This window comes from Phyllobates terribilis, unplaced genomic scaffold, assembly GCF_046119375.1.
Source record: "Phyllobates terribilis strain yellow unplaced genomic scaffold, ASM4611937v1 Scaffold_3__8_contigs__length_932513732, whole genome shotgun sequence".
Lineage (NCBI taxonomy): Eukaryota > Metazoa > Chordata > Amphibia > Anura > Dendrobatidae > Phyllobates > Phyllobates terribilis.
The window spans coordinates 806,856,988-806,878,877 of record NW_027362763.1 but is presented as its reverse complement, the minus strand read 5'-3'; positions in this window follow the sequence as shown (position 1 = coordinate 806,878,877).

Genomic DNA, 21,890 nt, shown 5'->3' with positions numbered 1-21,890 from the left:
TAGACTGTGGGGGCAACCCTGATTGACCTGGGGCCTGCGACCCTTGGCGTGGGGAGGACGTGTTCCATCCAAAGTTCGACTGAGTCCCGGCTTCCACTATGTTAACCCAGTGTGCCATCAGCGAGATGTACCGTCCATGCCCACAAGCACTTGTCCACCTGTCCGTAGTTAGGTGGACATTCCCGGTAACTGCGTCATTGAGGGCACGGCTAATGTTTTGGGACACGTGCTTGTGTAATGCGGGGATGGCACACCGGGAGAAATAGTGGTGGCTGGGGACCGAGTACCGAGGAACGGCTGCTAACCATCAGGTTGCGGAATGCTTCCGTCTCCACGAGTCTAAAAGGCAACATATCGAACGCAAGCACTCGCGAAATGTGGGAATTTAGTAGTGTGGCCTGTGGGGCGTTGGCTGCGTATTTGGTCTTGCGTTCCAAGGACTGGCGTATGGACAACTGAACGCTGCGTTGGGACAAGGATGTGGACGTGCTTCCTCATGATGCTACTTGAGTGTGCAATGACAGGCGCAGGGCAGGAGGCATTTTCGCATGAACCATGGACAGGGGATTGGCTTGCATGCACAACAGAGGAAGAGGCAGTGGTGCCACCCGCAGACACTATTCCTGGACCCTGGGGTTTGGCCCACAAAGTCAGGTGCTTTGCTGCCATGTGCCTGATCATGCTGGTGGTGGTCAGGCTGGTCGTTTTGCCACCCCTGCTGATGTTAGCCTGGCAGGTGCTGCAAATGGCCTTTTTGGGATTATCGGCCGAGTCTTTAAAAAACAACCAGACTCGGGAAGACCTAACAGTTGTACTGACAACTTCCTTCATGTTGGTGTTACAGGGAATGGTTGCCTACCTTCTTTCTGAAGCCACCACACTGCTTCTTCCTGCCTGTTGGGGTTCTCAGCCTCCCTCACCCTGTGTGCTGCTCTCCTCACTTTGCATGTCCTCCTGCCAGGTTGGGTCTGTTACTATATCATCCACCACCTCGTCTTCCACTTCCGCACTCCTGACTTTCTGGCAATTGTGAACAAATAAAGTAGCAAACTGTAACACTGAGTATATAGATATGAAATATGAAATATGAATAGCATAACTGCTGTAGAAAATGGAAATAAATGAAAAAATTTTTGAAATTTTTTTTTAGCGCATGTAAATATGAAGTATGAAAAATGAATAGCATTACTGCTGTAAAATAAATGAGAAATCTTAGCGCATAAATTGGCCAATTCATGTGTACCTGACAGCCGCGGTAAGGCGTTTCTCGATGTCAGGACCTAGCCATGTGAATACCTCTCTAAGAGACCTCCGTCTGCTTATGTGTGGGAAAGTCAGATCCTGATGCATTTAAAACCACCTGCGGCATGGGGGTGGAGTGCTCAAAGCTTAAATCTAGTAACAAAGAAAATGATGGCACTTCCACTACAAAAAATAGGTGTGAACAGGTGCTTACTAAGAGCAGCTACCTCCATATATAATGAACAAATAAGTAGCACACTGTAACACTGTGTATATAGATATGAAATATGAAATATGAATAGCATAACTACTGTAGAAAATAGAAATAAATGAAAAATGGCAGGTACACATGAATTGGCCAATTTATGCGCTAAGATTTCTCATTTATTTTACAGCAGTAATGTTATTCATTTTTCATACTTCATATTTACAAGAGCTAAAAAAAATTCAAAACATTTTTTCATTTATTTCTATTGGAGGTAGCTGCTCTTAGTAAGCACCTGTTCACACCTATTTATTGTAGTGGAAGTGACGTAATTTTCTTTGTTTCTATCAATTGTGCCTCATCATCGTCCACCACTTGTGACACTTTCCCACCGTTGCCTTCATGTGACCGTGGCTGCTCAAATATTTGGGCATCACTACATGTGATCTCCTCTTGCCCCGCTTCAAGTGGACCGGGCAAGAGGCCCAAATCTATAAATAGGAAAGTGAACAGCTTTTCAGAGTGTCCAAGTGTGGGATCAGGTGTCTATGGCACTCGGCATGGTGGGAGGTAGGAGGTGCATGGTGAGGAATATGCGGTCCAGACTCACAACTACTGAGACTTGACCGTGTGGAAGACAAGATGATGGTGGTTAAGTGACTGGAAGCATTATCTGCTATCCAACCAATAACCTTTTCACACTGCTCTGTGTTCAATAGTGGTGTTCAGTGGTCCCCTATTAATTGGAACAGGAAGGTTGAGCGAGAAGATGTGGGTGTTTGTTGTGCCACAATTTCAGCTTGCCCACGGCCTCCGCTTCTTCATGCACCATCATCATCGCGTCCAGTTCCCCGTCCCTTGCCACGTGCCTTGCCTATTTCAAATGGAGGACAATATCTTCCATGCTCACTACAAATGACTGAATTTGTAGCGAACTTATATGTGATCCGTGTGACGGACAAACCACAGTTTTAAATGCCTGGCCTCTAGGTAACTATTTTGAACAGCAAACTGGTGTCAATTGCTTAACTGACACACTGAAACAAATTTTTAATGGAGGCCAGAAATGGCTGTATTTTCAGTGCAATTATATGTGATCCGTGTGACGGACAAACCACAGTTTTAAATAGCTAGATTTTTAGTGCTGTAATATGGAAAGGACCTGGCTGTATTCTGCAGTGCCAACAAACAAATGGCGCAGAAAAACAGTGTTCTCTGGATTGCTTTTTAAGCAAATAATGAGAATTAAGATCCCCCAAAAAATTATTCCTGGCCCCTGAGGCCTGGATATATCTAACAGCAGCAGCAGCAGACAAAACTGGAATGGAGTCTCTTGTGCTATGTGCACTGCAGTCAGCTATATACCCTGCCTGCCTATATACAATGCCTGCCTGATATCTCTGCAGATAGATTAGTCCTCAAAAGGACTGTTTGTTGAGATGGATATGTGTCTCTAATATAGTTTGGTACACCTACACTAACTATAAACAAGCAAATCTCTCCCTAGCTCAGCAGCACCTCTCCCTACACTGTCTGATTCCGGAGTGACTGTGACAAGCATGGCGGCGCTAGGTCTTATCTAGACCTGATGACGCTGTGCGGCCAGCCAATTACTGTAATGCTACAATCAACATGGCTGCGGCATTACAGTGAGTGGCAGGCAATCCCTGCATGTTCATTGGCTCTGTAAAGAGCGCCAAACATGTAGGGAGGAGACCCGAGCTCCCGCTGAGCTACCCCGGAAATACTCGACGAGCGCCGAGCTTGTCGAGCACAGTGATGCTTGGGCGAGTACCGAGCAGTGGCGAGCACGTTCGCTTATCACTAATGGAGACCCACTCAGGACTGTTCCCATTTGAAAAGATTTAGGGCCTAAAACCACCAAAGTGGCATCAATTTCACTAGCGTACAAGAAGTATAATGGGGACCAACACCTGTTCCACTACAGCCAACCCAATGGATTGAGAGACCAAATCTGTATTCTCCACATTCCCAAAAATTAGGGCCCAAAACCTGCAGGCACACAACCCATATCACAGACTGCAATTCCGCAAGATCAATGCAGCACACCAAAAACTTCAACATCGCCTACTCTGTACAGTCTGCAATAGGGGTCCAAGAGTCCTCTGAGATCCATGACTTGTTCATCTTGATCAAAGTTAGGGGGTCAACACTTTCATGGGACTGAGCTTATCCATCAGGACACCACCTGCAGTGATGAACACACGTTCTGAGAGAACGCTGGCTGCCGAGCATGATAAAACCTCTAAGGCGTGACAGGCGAGCTCAGGCCATTCATCCATTTTTGAAGACCAAAATGTAAAAGGGTCAAAATCCTCACTGATGGTATTTGTATTGAGCTCTAGATAGTCCTTCACCATCCTCTCCAGTCGTTCTTCACGTGTCAGACTTGTACTCTGTTGTGCTGGTGCATGAGCAAGTCTAAAAGCGTGTGAAAGGACTCACAGAAATTGCTTCTGCCATTTACTCTGCTGCTGCTAATGTTTTGGCATTGACGAACTGACGTGCTGGAGGTTGAAAGACTACAGCTGCGATGCACTCTATGTGCCTCACTTGTATCTTGGAAAAAAGCTCTATTAAGGTTGCTTAAAAGCTTGTTTCGATACTCCAACATTAGCGTGTCCCTTTCCAGGTCAGGAAGCATCTGGCAAAATTTACTCTTATAACGTGGATCTAACAGAGTGGCAGCCCAGTCAGCATTATTTTGAATCCTAACTAGTGTTGAGCATTCCGATACTGAAATATCGGGTATCGGCCGATATTCGTGGTATCGGAATTCCGATACTTAATTCCGATACTTTTAGAATATCGAATAACGGAATCGGAAGTTCCCATAATGCCTGCGCTCTGCAGTGTCTCTGAAGGATGACAAGCTGGATGGCAGCGCTCAGCTGCGATCCAGCCTGTCATCAGAATGCCATCCTAGCGTGAGAGAATTCTCCTGATTGTTTAAAAGCCGGCGGGCAGTAAAAAGCCGCCGGCTTTTAAACAATCACACAGCCCCATACTGCTTCCCCGCAGCCTCCCATCCCGATCCTCCGCTCCCCTCGCCACCTCCCATCCCGATCGTAAGTTAGGACCGGGCGGGGAGCGCAGCACCAAGGAGCGGGGAGCGAAGGACCCGGGCGGGGAAACCGGCAGTGAAAAGACTTCACTGTCGGCTTTCCCGTTCTGTGCTGCGCTTTCCCGCCAGTTATTTCAAATGAACAGCTGAGGTATCAGGTGATGCCGATCAGCTGTTCATTTGAAGTAGCCGCGGTGCCCTCAGAGGGTTCATGTGAGTTCATGCTTGACTGCATGAACTTACATGAACTTTCCCACAGCCGCATAGGTCAGCCTCACCTCCCAGACCGGTCATGATTGGTGTGTGTGGGTGTCTGTGCGATGTGTGCGGGTGTGCGCGGTGTGTGTGCGGTGTCTGCGGGTGTGCGCGGTGTCTGTGCGGGTGTGCGCGATGTCTGTGCGATGTCTGCGGGTGTGTGCGTGCAGGCAAACATAGGCCGATGTGACACTACTACTCCCATCGGCCTATGTCTGTCCCCCGTACACTTGTGCCAGCAGGATCAGCTTGATGGGAGCAGTAGTTCCCATCAGCCTGATCCTGCTATTTAAACTGCCCCATATGTTATTTTGGCCCTATACATGTTTTATTTCTTTAGGCCCCCATATATTTTTTTTGTTTTTGGTCCCCAATAAATTTTAAATACATGTCATTGGTGGCCAGTGGTTACCTAAAATAAATTAGTTCATACATTACCTGTCCCCGCCGATCGCCACCTAAAATAAAGTAAAAAATAAAAAAATACACCTATACTCACCTAGACACCTAATTCCCCGAAGCCATCGATCTCCTGTAATAAAATATAAAATAATAAACCACAACCTTATCCTTAACCCTCCATAGTAGTCCACGAGTGTCCCACGAAGATCTCCAGTTTAGAGCAGCCACATAGAATGTGACCGCTCTGAACCGCCGCCGCCGCTAGAATGACGAGGCCGTAAAGCAGCCCGGTCATTGCATAAGCAGGTTCGCCGGAGTTCAGGCAGCGCTGCTCCGGTTAGCTGCTTTACGGCCCCGCTGTACCGTGAGAAATTCCCACGGTACAGCAGTGCCGTAAAGGAGGTCAACGGAGCTGCGCTGCCTGAATGCACTCCGGTGACCTCAGTCAGTGGCTCCCGCTGCCGGGAGCGGACGTGTTCCCGGCAGTGTGAGCTTACAGCAGCCATGCACAGCTGTCACCATCTCCAGATGTGACAGCTGTGCATGGGAGATCAGCGCAGGAACGTGGACAGGTAACTATTTTTTTTTTAGTAAACTAAGAATTAAATAAAATGGTGTGTTTTATTTCAAATAAATTATTTTTTTTCTGGGTGTAGTGTGTGTTTTTTATTTTTAACACTTTGTAGTTTAGTAATGGGGGTGTCTTATAGAAGCCCATCATTACTAACCTGGGCTTCATGGCAGCTGGCGCTGAAATGAACCCCACCACTATTACCCCCTGCCACCGCACTAGGGCAGCGTGGAAGAGCGAGGCTAAGTGCCAGAATTGGCGCATCCTATGGATGCGCCATTTCTGGGGCGGCTGACGGCTGGTGTTTCTAGAAGTGGTATGGCTGGATTTCTGTCAGCGGGAATAGACACTAGCCAGTGGGCCACTGAGGCTAAAGAGGTTTTCTCTGAGCACACTTTTGCCCAAAAAAAGTACACCCCCACCTTCTCGGCTGCCTTCAAGGAACTGACAAAACTCTACAAACAACAGATTACGTCCTGGTGGGAAGTACAAACACTTGACAACTATCTTAGGGCGGGTATCGTCCCTAAAAATCTTCGGATAACATTGCTACCTTCATTTCGGTACAAAAGTCAGGCCCTGTTAAATCTTTGGGAAAAGGAAGCGACTGCGAGCTCCCTTAGGCTAATGAAATTGCTCCTGGATGAGGAAAGAATTACACTAGCCACTTTGAATGAACTACTGAAAACACAAGTGGAATTAACAAAAAAATTCTCCCTTGAACCTGAATTTAGTATTAAAGAAACACTACTTCAGAATACAATAGAAAGATTTCAATATCACCTGAAGGAACGTAAGCACAAATTCTTTGTTAAGGATTTACAGGATTTCAAGGAGAATAAGGCTTACAATTTCCTCACTAGTAGGGGTCCGAGGCATCCAGACACAGACCTCTCGTCTACTGACACGGATCTATCTGAGTCTGAGGGTAGATCCAAATCACATCGAGGTAGGCAGAAGGGGAGAGGGGGTGGAAAGGGTCGCGGCAGCAACAATAGTAATAGGAGATCCCCCCCCCTAGGACTCATTTTTTAGAGGAGGGTTATCCGCTGCGGAATCACCTCAACGTAAGCAACCCCCCACTAGCACAATGAGTCCCCAGATCATTAACTTATCCTCTAGGAGACTTAATCCTCCAGAATTGGAGGTTTTGGGAAAGGGCCTGACTTTTGTACCGACAACGGACTATAATTCCTTTGATGTCATTAAGGACGTAAATCTGTTTGTGCGTAAGTTGAAGTGGCGAAAGCACTTCATTAGGAACGATAATCAGGCCTGTGCTGAGCTTGGAGTACGTGAGGAACTTTTGCCTGTTATTAGGACCCTCTTTCACCTTAGTGATTCGGATCCTAACTGGGAAGGCAAGGGCCCGTTTACCAATCTAAAATTGAAGAGCACCAAAATGCCACCACCACAAAATGACTTGAGTCCAATTGATGTGTTTTTGAGCATGGTGAGTAAAGATCTGAGAGACCTTGAGAGCCATCAAAGGTGGGCTAAGTACAACCTTACACATCGGGAGATGCAGGCCCTGAGGTCCTTGGAAAATGATCACTCTATCACTATTAAACCGTCAGACAAAGGCGGTAACGTGGTGATCATGGACACCAGCGAGTATCACTCGATGTGTACGGTAATACTGAATGTAAGCGAATGTTACCGTATATTGAATGCGGATCCCACAAAGGGATTTTCTCAACAGTTGGTGGAACTGGCTAATGGAGCCCTGAATGATGGTGTCTTAAATAAACAGGAGAGGGACTTCATTTGCCCAGTTCACCCAGTAATGGCAACTTTTTACAGTCTGCCAAAGGTGCACAAGGGTTTGAGTCCACTTAAAGGACGCCCAATCATATCGGGGGTTGATAATCTGACCCAAAATTTGGGAGTATACCTTGAGAAGGTACTCAGACCCTTTGTATCAAGCCTTAACTCATTCATTGGCGACACCAACGACCTGCTCCGCAAATTGGAGGGTTTGACGGTAGACAAAGATGTGACATTGGCTAGTATCGATGTCGAGTCATTGTACTCTTCAATACCTCATGATAAGGGTCTAGAAGCGATTCGGTTTTTCCTCAGCGGGAGGGGCAAGCAATTTGAGAGACATAATATCTTTGTCATGGAGGCCCTTCAATTCTGTCTGACGAAAAATGTCTTCCTTTTCGGCGGGAAGTACTTCCACCAGCTCAGGGGCACTGCGATGGGGAGCCCCTGTGCCCCCTCGTATGCCAATCTTTACCTGGGCTGGTGGGAGGAAACTGTCGTTTTTGGAGTTATCCCCGTCATGGGTGCTGAAAACATCCTGTTGTGGGTTCGGTACATCGACGACGTCCTGGTATAGTGGAAGGGAAACAAAAAATCCTTCGGGGACCTCGTTGATGTACTGAACCACAACGACCTCAACTTACACTTTACTTTCGAGTTTGGTCCTCATGAACTGCCTTTTCTTGATGTCCTCATTCAGTTAAGGATGGATGGTGAGATAGGGACAAGCACTTATAGAAAAACGACTGCTTCGAATTCCCTTCTCAGGTGGGAGAGTAACCATCCTGTCCCCCTCAAGAGGGGTATTCCTAAGGGGCAGTTCATGAGGATCCGAAGAAATTGTTCCGATGACGTTACTTTCAGAGCTCAGGCCAGTGACCTTTGTCGGCGTTTCCATGAAAGGGGTTATCCGAAGAAGGTGGTGGCTGAGGCCTATGGCGAGATTATGGCTAGTGACCGCACCTCCTTACTACACCCACCTTGTAAAGCTAACAAGGACAGCACCCCATGTAGGCTGATTACTACTTTCTCTAATCAGGCACACACAGTTCGTGAGATACTACAAAAACATTGGCCGATCCTCCAAATGGATGAGGACATAGGTGATTCGGTTGACTCAAGACCTCTGATTACTTATAAAAGGGGCAGGTCCCTTAGGGACAGATTGGTCCACAGTCACTACACAGGCCATCTGGGAAACAACTGGTTAAAAAGCTCCATCAATGGCAGTTTCAGATGTAGTGGATGTGTATCATGCCAAGTGATGGTACAAGGAAAGGACTTTAAGAGCAATGTCACCGGAGAAACCTTCATCATAAAACATTTCATCAATTGCAGATCCAAGGGGATAATCTATATGGCCACATGTGTGTGCGGGGTGGAGTATGTGGGGAAAACTAAAAGAGAACTGAGAAGAAGAGTGGGGGAACATCAACGTGACATCGCCCTGAAAAGGGACACCCCCCTGGCGAGGCATGTAAACAACGTGCATCCTAATAGCACGGATATGATACGATTCATGGGAATCGATAAAGTGACTGCCCCGCCAAGAGGGGGCGATTGGGATAAGTTGATCCTCCAAAGGGAGACCAAGTGGATTTTTAGGTTGCAGACTATGGCCCCTCATGGCCTGAATGAACAGTTGTCCTTTAGGTCTTTTCTATGAGTGCAGGGTGAATCAGGGTGAGGAGAGTAGGGACAGCCGCCGCGGAGTGGGGGCGCCATTTGCGCAGGTTTTAGGGTGCCAACCTCCACTGACAGGTAGGGAGAGTCTTAATTAGTCCATTAATAGGGCTTTATAGTCCCCTCGTTATATCTCCCCTTCCCTATTTACATCTTTTTCGCACTTATTTACTTATGACTAATATATACTCCTGCAACATATGCTCTGTCATCCACCCTTCTTTCCCACGTTTCTCTCTCTCTTACCCTCTTCTTCTCCCTCTTTTCTTCCCCCTGTGGTTTGGAGGTGCGGTCCTCCCCAGTGTCCTCCCCAGTGTCCTCCCCAGTCTCCTTCCCGTTCCTTGTACTTTAAGAGATTGTCGTGTTTTGACTTCTCTGCATTTCTGCTTTATTTTGGGTATTATGTGTGCTCTTTGCCTCTGCCCCAGTATCACTGGTTGGGATAGACCCGTGAAGTTGCTTCTGGCTTTTGACCACTGGGGTATATTACGCGTGGTCATTTGATACGGCGCGGTATATGGTATGGTATGTAGCCAGAGTAGTGTCCGATACCGTTCTGTTCTGGACACTTCTCCGGGCCGGGGTGATTTTGGGTGGGGGTTCCGTTGCCACCCACTGCAGTGTGTTACGTATGGGCACTCTGCGTTCCTTCCCCCTATATTTCGTCACCTGGTCAGCGCGTTTGTTTGCTTTGGGACGCGCGCACCGGAAGTGACGTTTGCGCCACCACATACCGGACACGAGTCTCGCCGGAACCGGAAGTGACGCGCTCGCATGTCAGCGCGGTCATATTTAAAAGGAGGACCTATTTGTTTGTTCTTTTGAGCTGTCTGATGGAGAGGCTGAGCGATTGATGCCAGCCTCCATACTGTGTGACACCCTCTTCTCCCCTGATGATTAGCTGAGGCAATGAAACGCGTCGGGAGCGGTGTGCTGTGGTCTTTTGGAGGCTGAAAAGGTTTAGATGCCCCACCACATGGAGCTGTCTTAAAGCCAGAGAGCAAGAACCGACATTTTATTTGGTGAGGCTGTTCCAATAGTATATTTAAGGTCTATATGCTCACTATAATCTGTCTATATGTACGAAGGTTCTTATATGCTGAGACATTATATGCTGAGACATTGTCTTGAGAGCTCCACTTTTTTCTGCCATTTTATCTGTGTTATGTTACGGGTAGACTATGTCTAGATAACATATTTCCGCACCCCTGGACATAACAAGTTACCGATTATTATGGCTATTTACCACTACAGGCAGGCATATTCTTGCTTTTAGGTCCCTGTGACTCGTTTATCATTTTTTTTTATTCATTTCCATTAAATGCTAAGTTTTAATTGTTTGTAGCACCACTATACTTGCTAGACTACCTACTCTATTTTGTGGTTACCTTTGAAACCCTATTGCTGTATTTTGAGCTTACAGCAGCCATGCACAGCTGTCACCATCTCCAGATGTGACAGCTGTGCATGGGAGATCAGCGCAGGAACGTGGACAGGTAACTATTTTTTTTTTTTAGTAAACTAAGAATTAAATAAAATGGTGTGTTTTAATTCAAATAAATTTTTTTTTTTCTGGGTGTAGTGTGTGTTTTTTATTTTTAACACTTTGTAGGTTAGTAATAGGGGTGTCTTATAGAAGCCCATCATTACTAACCTGGGCTTCATGGCAGCTGGCGCTGACATGAACCCCACCACTATTACCCCCTGCCACCGCACTAGGGCAGCGTGGAAGAGCGAGGCTAAGTGCCAGAATTGGCGCATCCTATGGATGCGCCATTTCTGGGGCGGCTGACGGCTGGTGTTTCTAGCCTGGGAGGGGGCCAATATTCATGGCACCCTTTCTGGGCTATTAATATCAGCCCCCAGCTGTCTGCCTAGCCTTTGCTAGCTATTAAAATAGGGGGGACCCCACGTATTTTTTTGGGGGGGGAGTCTCCCATTTTAATAGCTAGTAAAGGCTAGGTATTCAGCTGGGGGCTGATATTTGTAGCCTGGGAAGCTCCGTGGGTATTACCCCCTTCCCAGGCTTCAAACATCTGCCCCAGCCGTCTGCTTAACCTCCGCTAGAGACTAAAATTATGGGGGATCCCACGCCAATTTAATTTTTAATAAATCCTTTATTTTAACACTAAATGACACTTGAGGGGTTAATAAAGATGCAGTCCCTAAATTATTATTTATTTTTTAATTAATTTTTCCCAAAAATTTTGACGTGGGCTTTGCCATACTTTTGTATGCCAGCCAGGTACAGCATCCAGGAACGGGCTGCCCCCAACTCCCAGACGTCTGTCTATTTGTACCTGGCCGGACACAACAATATAGGGAAGCCCTTTTTTTTTAATTATTTCATGAAATAATTAAAAAAAAATTGAAGTGGGGCTTCGCACTATATTTGTGTCCAGCCAGGTACAGCAGGCAGGAACGGGCTGCCCCCAACCACCAGCTGCCTATTTGTACCTGGCCGGACACAACAATATAGGGAAGCCCTTTTTTTTATAATTATTTCATGAAATAATTTAAAAAAAATTGACTTGGGGCTTCGCCCTGTTTTTGTGTCCAGCCAGGTACAACTAGGCAGCTGGGGGCTGGAATTTGCAGCGCAGGGAGGCCCAAGCTTTCTGGGCCATCCCCGCTGCAAATTGCAGTCCGCAGCCACCCCAAAAAATGGCGCGTTCATAGAAGCGCCATCTTCTGGCGCTGTATCCAACTCATCCAGGGCCCTGGTGCGGTGGCTCACTGGGTAATAAAGGGGTTAGGGGCAGCTTGGCATTATCAGCTGGCCCTAAGCCCGAAATTCATGGGGTCATGCCAATATTAGACATGACCACCATGAATTTCTAGTAAAGTATTTAAAAAAAACACAACACCCAGAAAAAAGTCCTTTCATTAAAATAAACACACAATTCTTTATTGTTCTAAATTAAACCATACTTACCATCACGCCCATTCCAGCTGAAGCCAACGATCTCCTGCAATAAAAGAAAAATAATAAAGCAACCTCATCCTTACCTTTCCATGGTTCCCACGACAGCTTCAGCTCTGCTACATTGAAATGACAGGCTGGACCGCAGCAGAACGCTGCCATCCAGCCTGTCATCCCGCGGACACTGAGAAGCGCAGGCTTGCTTGCGCTCCTCAGTGTCTCGCTGTGACGGCATAAAGATGAGCCGAGGTCATGTCCAATGAACTCGGCTCACCTCATGCACGTCACTGACAGCGTGGGAAAATTCTCCTGCACTCAGCGCTTCAGCGTGAGAATTTTCCCACGCTGTCAGTGACGTGCATGAGGTGAGCCGAGTTCATTGGACATGACCTCGGCTCATCTTTATGCCGTCACAGCGAGACACTGAGGAGCGCAAGCAAGCCTGCACTTCTCAGTGTCTGCGGGATGACAGGCTGGATGGCATCGTTCTGCTGCGGTCCAGCCTGTCATCTCGATGTAGCAGAGCTGAAGCTGTCGTGGGAACCATGGAAAGGTAAGGATGAGGTTGCTTTATTACTTTTCTTTTATTGCAGGAGATCGTTGGCTTCAGCTGGAATGGGCGTGACGGTAAGTAGAGTTTAATTTAGAACAATAAAGAATTGTGTCTTTATTTCAATTAAAGGACTTTATTCTGGGTGTTTGCGTTTTTTTTAACTTTGACTATGGGGTTAGTAATGGGGGTGTCTTATAGACGCCTCTCCATTACTAACCTGGGCTTGATGTCAGCTGGCATTATAAGCTGACATCAACCCCAACCCTATTACCCCACTGCCACCGCTACAGGGCAGTGGGAAGAGCAAGGCTAAGTGCCAGAATTGGCGCATCCTATGGATGTGCCATTTCTGGGGCGGCTGACGGCTGGTGTTTCTAGCCTGGGAAGGGGCCAATATTCATGGCACTCTTCCTGGGCTATTAATATCAGCCCCCAGCTGTCTGCCTAGCCTTTGCTAGCTATTAAATTAGGGGGGACCCCACGTCATTTTTTTTGGGGGGGGTCCCCTATTTTAATAGCTAGTTAAGGCTAGGTATTCAGCTGGGGGCTGATATTAGTAGCCTGGGAAGCTCCGTGGGTATTACCCCCTTCCCAGGCTTCAAACATCTGCCCCAGCCGTCTGCTTAACCTCCGCTAGAGACTAAAATTACGGGGAACCCCACGCCAATTTTTTTTAAATAAATCCTTTATTTTAACACTAAATGACAAGTACAGTAATCAACACTGTCACTGTACTGCATATATATATGTGACTGACATGTTTCTATCTATCTAATCTATGTGTGATTCTCTATTCCTTCTATTCTAAATTGTCGGGTACCGCCGCTGAATTGCCGGCCGACTTTTTTAAAGAGACAGTGCATGAAAACACTATTATTTTTTTAATAAATCCTTTACACTAAATGACAAGTACAGTAATCAACACTGTCACTGCACTTCATATATATGCGACTGACATGTTTCTATCTATCTAATCTATGTGTGAAGCTCTATTCTTTCTGTTGTAAATTGTCGGGTACCACTGCTGAATTGCCGGCCGGCTTTTTTAAAGAGACGGTGCATGAAAACACTATTATTTTTTTTAATAAATCCTTTACACTAAATGACAAGTACAGTAAGCAACACTGTCACTGTACTTCATATATATGTGACTGACATGTTTCTATCTATCTAATCTATGTGTGAAGCTCTATTCTTTCTGTTGTAAATTGTCGGGTACCGGTGTATGCCGCTGCTGAATTGCCGGCTTTTCGCGTAATACATTCTACATTATTCTTAGTTGTTTTACTTCATGTAGAATTAACCTACAAGGAAAGAAAGGGTTTATTTTCATTCCGATATTTGTGTCCCATTGACTTGCATTGGTTTCCGGTATCAGAATCGGCGATATCCGATACTTTTTGGGTATCGGTCCGATCCAATCCGATACGATATTTCCTGATATCGGAAGGTATCGCTCAACACTAATTCCTAACTATACGGTGATCATGTTACAGAAAGTGCAGCAAGAAGGCACTCATATGTCGGGCTGTTCCAGGTGGTCCAAAGCCAGACTCTATTGTTGGCTGCTTAACACTGATGCATGTTTCCTCCGTCCCCTCCTGTCAACGATGTTCAACAGAGAGGGGATGATTATCCTCCTCATCTTCTGACTGTTGCTCACCCATCACCTCTTCCTCCTCCATTTGTTCCTTGGCTCTTGCACCTTCACTAACAGTATGTATGGTATCACCAAACCCCCTCGATCACAGGAAACCACCTTCACTTGGCATCCACCTTTGTGACGACAGTCTGGAACTTTGAGACATTCTTATCCCTTCTAGATCTTCCTCTTCTTCTGGGACCACCACCTCCTGTCGCACGCTATTCAAAGTCTTCTCCAGCATGTAGATGACTAGAATAGTGATGCTGATGATGGCATTGTCAGCGCTAACTAGTTTAGTAGCCATTTCAAAACTGTACAGAGGTCCTTAACCTGGTCCCACTCCGTAAACGTGATATGCCCCACATCCGTACTGCGTTGGCTTAGGCTATACGACATGACATACTGCATCAGGGCTCATTGCTGCTGCCACAGTTGCTGCAACATGTGCAGAGTAGAATTCCACCGCGTCAGTACACCACATATCAACCTGTTAACTGGAATGAAGAAAGACCTCTGTATCGATGCAAGTAGATGACATGAGGGATGCGAACGATGGATGTGAGCACACAGCTTCCATACTTTCTGAAGCAGCTCATCCAGGCCGGGATAGTGGCGGAGAAATCGCTGTACCACCAGGTTGAAGATGTGAGCCATGCAAGGCATGTGTGTGAGTTTGCCTCAGCATAGGGCCACCAAAAGGCCTTCCCTGACTCCAAGTTCAGCGAAGACAGCCAATGCTGAAACTGAGCCTGGAGAGCTGTCCACAACTCTTCAGCTGTATGACTGTAATCTCCAAGGCATATCAATTTGAAGACTGCCCGATTGCTGTGAGCTCTGGCTGCGCAGTACGGAGCTGGTATGGATTCACTTTGCACTGTTGGAACTCGTGTCTCATTCAGGCAGAGGTTGATTGCGTAGGTGGAGGCCCTAGAGGAGGTGGAGAATGCAGAAGCAGTGGAGGAAGTGTAAAATACAGAGGTTTCTTCTGCAAGCCTTGGGGATTCCAAGATTTATGGAGCAACCCCTTCCCCGCCTGTCCCCACAGCCACCAGAGTCACCCATTGCCTAGTCAGTGCGATGTTACGCCCTTGGCCATGCTTACTCGTCCAGGTGTTTGTGGTGAAATGCATCCTGGCAGATATAGATTTAGTCAAGGAATGGGTGATGTTGTCTGTGATATGCTGGTGTAGCGCAGGCACAGCTTTCTTAGAGACGTAATGGCGATTGGGCAACTGGTACTGGGGGACTGTGATGGCCATCAGCTTTTGGAAACTGTCTGTATCTACCAGGCGGAAAGGAAGCATTTCCATGGCCAACAGATTTGAGACAGTGGAGTTCAACCTCTTAGCTTTGTCATGTGTAGGATGAAACAATCTTTTACGTGACCACAACTGTGGGACCAAGAGCTGGCTGCAGTACTGAGATAGTGCAGAGTATGGTGAAACAGAGAAACTGCTGGACTGTGAGTGTGGTGCAGGTGCAGATGTTATGGTGGATTGAGAAACGTGTGGTGTGCTCGGTGAAACAAACACAGCAGGCATGTCCACTTCCGTTACAGCTGATGGGCTCTTACTCAGCCTGACTGGAGCGGGTAGAGAATCAGAAGTTTAGTGGTGGGATGCTTGGCACGGTAACAGAGGAGGAGGAAGAAGCAGCGGATGCAGTTGATGGGGCAGCTGATGGTTGTTGAGGTGCACTGGTCTGCATTTTAACGCAGTGAGATTTCCAGCGTAATGCATGTTGTGTGCGCATGTGAAGGTTCATGCATGTATTAGTCAAATTATTGCACTTTTTCCCTCTACTAAGTTTTTTCTGGCAAAGTGTGCAGATAACGTGAGTTGGCTCATCCTTTGCGGTCTCAAAAAAGGCCCAGGCTAGGCAACCCTTTCCACCCCTGCAAGCTGCAGACCCATGACCGCTGCTGGCCACAGTCACAGTTGTGGCTAAGGATGCAGTGCTCCTCGTGCTTGCATCACTCTGTGTTTGCACTGTAGGGCGAAAGATAACCTCCTTGTCTTCCTCCTCCACCTCCTCAGATGAGCTACTTGGCTGCGTGAGTCTGGGTTCGAGTCTCATCAGGATCACCTCGCTCCCCAGTGGTTAATGTCTGGTGATGAGGTTCAGGAACCTGCTCGGATCCTACTCTGTCCTGCTCCGAATCCAAAGTAAAAAATTTTGGCCATCGGTGCAGATGCTTTCCTCCTCTTCTTGACTCTGTGAATGTTTGGCGTACACTTCTGATGCCCATGGTATAGAATGGGTGAACTACATACTCGCCCATCTGTGGTTTGCTTGTCAGTTGGGCACTTGGACAGTTGTGACATGATGGCAAGCAAGGGTAATTGGGGTGCCACCTCTGTGGACTGTACTGTGTGTGATGTTGAGGTGAAGGAAGAAGAGGAGAAGCCACTTGAAGCAGCGCTTGCCATCCACTGGAGCACCTGCTCATTCTGGCCCTTATCAACAAGGCGTATCACTGTGCGGCTGCCAAAGAAAGAGAGTGGAGTAGCCCGTCCTGTAACAGAAGTTGTCCGTTGTCTTTGGATAGGAAATGGCGGTGTTGGTTCACTAATGCTTTCACTAACATTACCACCTACTCCACGTATACCTTGAACACCAAGCCACCAAGCCTATTCCCTCTTCCACCACGACCTCTCTTTTTCCCACTCATGTTGCTCAGATACTGTAGTAGGAGCACGCTATTAGTAAAACAAAATTAGATTTTTTCCTCTGCAACAGCTCTGCACATACCTGAAATTCAGCGGCACTAAATGATAAGGTAAGATATGGCTTGCTGTTTTACATTACTAACTGTAATGCAGCAGCTTGCTAGAATTACTGTAAATGGTCCAGGATGTGTTTTACCTGACCATGTTCCTTCCCCTTTAACTGACTGATCACATGACTGTGACATCACACAGGTCCTGTATGCACAGTAAAGGTCTGTACACATAACTGGGACAGCACACAGGACCTATACACACAGCTGACTGATCACATGACTGACATCAGCAAGGTCCTGTCAGTATGTGTGTGTCTGTGCACAGGATATATAAACCCTGGTGATTTGAGACAGGTGTGTTCGGTGTGAGGCGTGAGGCCTGTGCTCCGTGTGTGTGGGACACCGTTTGTGAGAGGCCTAGTGAGGCCGAGTGAAGCCTGGCAGCCTGAAAGGCAAAGACTGGATCCTGTGCGGATGCTAGTGGCCTTGGAAGGCAGAGGCTTTGGAGTGAAGCCTGGTACCTGAAAGGCAGAGCCTGGATCCTGTGTGGATGCCAGTGGCCTTTGAGGGAGAGCCGGCTTGTTGAGGAACCCTGAAAGGCGCAGGCTGGATGTCAAGTGTGGAAGATATACCAGTAGCCTACGAGGGGACGACGGCTAGAGACCCCTACCTGGGAAGCCACAAAGCCACAGTGGTGGCAAGCATAATGGACTGCCGCAGCTAAACCCGGCAAAGGTAAAACCCGGTGCTATATGGACATTGTGATATGAACATTGCTACTTTATTACCTTGCCGTAAGCTGTAACCTGGAGCAAGTGGGCCTGTGTGCCACTTGGCTCATGAACATTGTGTTTATGTGTGTCGGCGTGCCACGGAGTTGGACCCGGTGAACTGTGGCTTATGAAGTAATAAACTGCAGCATTGTGAGAAAATACGTAAAGACATTGCACGTGTGCATTCATTGTCGCAGCGAAGCGAGTAACCCCAGTATGATGACTAGCGCTGCCTTACATATGGTTCGAGGATGCGGGCAATGACACCCTGGTTGCTAGGGGCAACGGCACAGGACGACGAGTGTGGATAAAGCATCTTGCGGCAACTTGGCGGGGTTGCGAAGATTGGCGTCGCACTCAAACCTGGTTTGCTGTGGCTCGGCGGGGCTCACGAAGTTTAAAGCATCTTGCGGCAACTCGGCGGGGTTGCGAAGATTATCGTCGCACTCAAACCTGGTTTGCGGTGGCTCGGCGGGGCCACGAATATTTTTTCCGGGAGAGCGGTGAAGTTCTAGTGTGAACAGCGTACCGCGATGGCTGTGAGCAAAGCAGCAGATCTGTCTGGAGCTATTGAGCGGGTGAAGGGCCGGTTGGGACCGGAGCAGGTATTTGGGAAACTTTTACTGGACATGGTGCAGGAACCGCAGGAGCTGTGGGCACCATATGGAATGGCGGCAGTGGACCATTCTGTGGACTCTCCGGGGGCGCCAGTGTTGTCCCAGAGTGCCCGGGGAGGTGGTAAGAGATGTTGTGAACTGAGTCCTAAGACTACTGCTGATTTTTTGGGTAAAAATTACCCTGCCGGTGTGGTTGTTAAAAATGGGCGGAGTCTAAAAAAGGGGCGGATTTTCACAAGAGTGTGGAGTGTAGAAAACTGAAAATTGTTACTGGTTGTGGGTTGGTACCTCCTAAAAATAACAATGTGACCGTTGATAACGGGGTAACTCCAGTAGAAGGGGGTGACGTCAAAGTGGGAGGTGACCTGTTAGTCCACAACACCATGGGGAGTGACACAGACCCCGTAGCTGACTGTGACACTATGAAAGTAAAAAGTGAGTTCAGTCAGGAGGGGCTAGACGAGGGGAGAGAGTCCCCCTCTCGTCGTCGACGGCGCAAGGGCCACAAAAAGGTTGCTCCGGTAGTCCTCTCTGAAAATGAAAATAAAGAGAATATAGTACTGTGTGCCTTTGCTTCAAGTGTGGGTCCTCCTTTAGAGGTAGAAGAGGAGGTGACGTTGCCAGTAGCAACCTCCGGTACGGTACTGAGACTGATGGATCAGGATCTGACAGCCCTGAAAGAGAAGGTGGCCAGTCATGACCAAGAACTGGAGCCTATCAGACAACAGTGTCAGAGTGACGTGCAGCAGATAAGGAAAAACCTGGGGAACGTGTCCGCAGACCAGCTTAACCTGGAGTCTGAACAGCAGAAAATATACCAGGTTATGAGGAACTGGCAGCGAGACGTGAAGGGAAGCAACGCGGAAATTAACCATTGGAAGGAAATGTTCTACGCCATTAAGGAGGACCGCCGCAAAATCAAGGAAGAGGTTTTGCAGTTGAAGCTTGAGAAGGAGGCGCGGCAGGATGGTGTCTCTGGATGTGAACAAATCCTAGAACGACTGCGCAAACAGCTCAACCAGGAGCTGTGTGACTCCAAGAAGGAGTGTGGTGAACGCAGTAGGGAACTGCAACAGAGTAAGAGAGATTATGAGGATCTCCTCAAGGTGAAGGAAAAACTAGAGGAGGATAAGGCCGGTGCAGAGCAAGTGCGCCAAGTGGTTGAGACCACTCTGCAAGACACCCGTGAGGAGAATGATGGTCTCCGGGGAAGACCCTAGATCTGGAAGCTCAGGTGAAGGAGCTACAGATGTCCTGTGATACTCTCCAGAAGGCGGAGACGTACCTTAAGGAAACAGTCAGCAAGATGGAAGCTGAGCGAGAGAGGATGGAGGAGTCCATCGGAAAAGCCACAGACCAGGGCCAGGAGTTGACCGCTGGTGATGGGCGGTATGAAGCAGATACCTCCTCGAGTGATGTGGGCTCGGAGGGTTCGGTGGATGTCGGAGCCGAGTTCAAGCAGCTCAAGGAGTTGCTACAAACCCAGTGGACGCAAGAGAAGCGTGAGAGACTGGCTGTTGAGAGCCGAGTGGACGCATTGGAGACGGAGAGGTCTGAGAGAACTCTGCTGCTGGAAGAGCAGTTGAAGCAGGAAGAGCTTCAGAGACGGGCCGCTGAGAGGCGAGTGGCGGAGCTAGAGGAAGAAGTTTCTGGGCTCAAAAGTCGCCTGACAAAGTATCACTCAGTGAACGAGGCCTTCTTGGAGAAGGAAAAGGGCGAACAAATTGCACTCACTCACTTATACCATGAGATGGAAGTGGTCAAGACAAAAATTCGTGAATTTGTAGCTGTGAGTCAGCTCAGGAGAAGCATACAGGGTGAAGAAGCTGGAGGTCAGTTGTCCCTGAAACCTGAGCTGGTTGATCATCTGGAAACCACTGGTGAGACGTCTCGGTACAAGTGCCTCGTAGATGTACCTGAGGATTTGAGGGAAGAATGCACCCGTGAGTCCGTGCATGAGGAGTTTAAGAAGGCCGTGGGAGCCTGTAAAGTGTACTTGACCTCAGAAGCTAAACAGCTGGTGGTCCTGTCCACGACCGAAGTCACAGTGAAGAGGGTGGCTATCCTAAGTGACATGCACTGGCGATGTATTCGCACAAAGCGGTTTCTCCGGTTGAAGAGGGAACAAGCCGTTAGACAACTGGAGTTGATGAGGAAAGCTCACAGTATGTGTGAAGAGGTCATCCGGGTGCCTCATGTTCTGGTGAGGAAGCTCGTTGGGAGAAATGGTCGAGCCATGCAGATGATGGTCAAGAAGTCTGGTGTGGTGAAAGTAAGCAGTCCACGTGATCGTCAGGAATGGATACCAGATGAAAACGGCATGGTATCATTCTCCATTGTAGGAACAGAAGAAAGCCTGGAATATATATACATGCTGATTGAGTACCGAGTGACCTACCTGCAGGAGGTAGAACAATTGAATCTTGCTAGACTGCGAGTAGATAGACAGCATTGTCTGAGCAGCAGAAGATGGAAGCCATCTAGAAATAGTGAGACCCGACAGAGAAAGGGCCCCCTAAATAACAGAACAGCTACAGCTGGAGTTAGGGACCTTTCAAGATGTCCTGAGAGTAGTGGGCGTGGGTTTAGAGGTAGTGAGACCTCCAGTAACTCAGGTTTGAGCAGCCCATACAAATGACCCCATAGAGGACGGGACAGTACGGAGTCGAACCGGACCTTAGATACCAGGGCATGTGAGTCACACCGCTGTATGACTGACCGCTGGGAGTGGGGGAGGTCTGACAAGATTATGACTGACCGCTGGGAGCGGGGGAGGTCTGACAAGATTATGACTGACCGCTGGGAGCGGGGGAGACCTGACAAGGTTACGACCCGGAAAGGTGACCTGACGAAGTCAGTGACCGTGACAAATGGTAGGTCCCTAAGGAATGGGCTAATGTCGTTGACTAAGGTTCCAGGGGCTGAGTAGCACAATTGTAAAGTACATGGTCTCTATGTGAGCTGGGGATTATAATGTTATTGTGTATATTATGTGTTCAACCCCACAAGTTTGAACAGAGGGGGGGATATGTAATGCAGCAGCTTGCTAGCATTACTGTAAATGGTCCAGGATGTGTTTTACCTGACCATGTACCTTCCACTTTAACTGACTGGTCACATGACTGTGACATCACACAGGTCCTGTATGCACAGTAAAGGTCTGTACACATGACTGGGACAGCACACAGGACCTATACACATGACTGACATCAGCAAGGTCCTGTCAGTATGTGTGTGTCTGTGCACAGGATATATAAACCCTGGTGATTTGAGACAGGTGTGTTCGGTGTGAGGCGTGAGGCCTGTGCTCCGTGTGTGTGGGACACCGTTTGTGAGAGGCCTAGTGAGGCCGAGTGAAGCCTGGCAGCCTGAAAGGCAAAGACTGGATCCTGTGCGGATGCTAGTGGCCTTGGAAGGCAGCGGCTTTGGAGTGAAGCCTGGTACCTG